The sequence below is a fragment of the Nuphar pumila genome, chromosome 3 (assembly GCF_984573655.1).
Source record: "Nuphar pumila chromosome 3, dmNupPumi1.hap1.1, whole genome shotgun sequence".
NCBI lineage: Eukaryota > Viridiplantae > Streptophyta > Magnoliopsida > Nymphaeales > Nymphaeaceae > Nuphar > Nuphar pumila.
The window spans coordinates 122,518,173-122,520,108 of NC_143251.1; the positions used below are offsets into that span (position 1 = coordinate 122,518,173).

Genomic DNA, 1,936 nt, shown 5'->3' on the forward strand with positions numbered 1-1,936 from the left:
CCATCCCTAGTTGTCTCCCATCTAGAAACGCACCCAACATCATATACTTATACAACCATTCATTATATTCACTTGATATGAGTTCATCAAAATTTAGAATAATTTGTCAAGTGTTATATACCTTTATATAGTTTTTTTTTTTATGATAAGGAACCCTCGCTGAAGCGAGGAAAACCCGGGGTGGGGCCCACGACCACCCTGGCCCACCTCTAAAAACCTTCAGATAGTTTGTTAAATGATATATATGTCCATTCAAATTTCAAAGATAGATGATCCCAATGGAGAGAAGTCAGCACTTCCAAACGTCAACTCAATTAGAGGGTATAATGTGATCGACAGTATCAAGACTCAACTCAACACAGCGTGTGGTGCCAACGTGGTCTCTTTGTGTTGCCATCGCTGCACGTGACTGTCGCAGAATTTAGTCAATTATTATTTTTTTAATTTTTACTCAGAAAGACCACCACAGGATCAAAGACCTAGTGGCACTGACACTGCCAGCCATACTTACGGTCGCTGTCCCGACACTGTAAAATCCCGAGGGCTTACTCTTCATCCTCGGCAAGTTAATTAATTATCAATCATATATATATATATATATATATATATATATATATATATATATATATATATATATATATATATATATATATATATATATATATATATATATATATATATGCTACTTTAGTGAAAAAAGAACCTTAATTTTAAAAATATAAATTTTTTCAGTGATTTAAGTTTATTAAAAATTAACCTTTGGATCATGTTTTTCTGATCTATTGAAAAATGCTTATAATATATAAAATTTTCAAGACTCAAAAATACATATTTTTACATTGAAAAATCATGATCCAAGAGTTGATTCCTACTATTTTGACCATGATGAACACATCCATGAGGTCAGATTTAGTCTAAACAATCTCCACATATAATGAATGAAAACCTACAAAATGAAATATAATAAATGGCTTTTTCAAGGTTTTTTTTTTTATTTTGATCATAAAGATGCAATTTATATTCTTGATTTCATTCGGATCTGCTTCCAACACATGGATAGGGTTTTGTAAGGTTTAAAAATTCAACGTCCTGACATCTTAGTAAATTTTTTAAGCTTGAAAAATCCTTTCTTTTTCATTGATAAAAATTTGATCCAGGTATCAAATTCCTATCAAATCAAGCTGTACCAAAAATATCTACAAGGTCATTCAGCATATATATATATATATATATGGTTGTGGTAATTGGTGCTAATTTTTATACATGGGAGGACAATCATACTCGGTGCCAGTGGGAAGGAGAGACTCAAGAACATCCAACCAAGCAGGTGCCAACAATGAACTTCCCTCATTCTCAGAGGACCTAAACTCCATCATCTCCAAATTTGCCAACAAGGGCTTCACTGCAAGGGAGATGGTGGCCCTCTTTGGTGCACACACTGTTGTCCAGGCTCGCTGTGTAACCTTTCGAGATCGCATCTACACCGAGACCAACATCGACACCGCATTCGCAACCAGCCCTGCAGGCCAACTGCCCAAGAACAGCAGGCCAAGGGAACGGCAACTTGGCACCACTTGATCAACAGAGCCCAAACCTGCTGCTTCATCCTATTAAAAAAGTGTTCTTTTAAAAGAAAACTCTCTACAAAAAAATCTCTCTTCTTTGGAAAGGTTGAAAAATCTATTCGGATTTTCTATTTTGCATCGCTTTTCCTACTTCTTTCGCCCTTGGTTTCCCAATCAAACTTCCGGACGTGCCCTTGGTCTCCCAATCCAATGCAATCCGGTGCCCTAAATTGCATGCAAAATAGCTGTGTATGGTGGTGCCACATACCGATGATATGACACTTTAAATGCATCGACTCGATATGTACAGTCACAAAAGCAAAATACATGGGAAAGAAAATCCAAAGAATGAAAGTATTGTTTATAAGACT

The 1,936-nt window shown here is 35.7% G+C and overlaps 1 pseudogene; it reads left to right on the forward strand.

Moving 5' to 3' along the window:
- The first annotated feature begins 1,263 nt into the window (after window positions 1-1,263).
- LOC149843568 (peroxidase 22.3 pseudogene) lies at window positions 1,264-1,578 on the forward strand (annotated as a pseudogene).
- The last annotated feature ends 358 nt before the right edge of the window (window positions 1,579-1,936 follow it).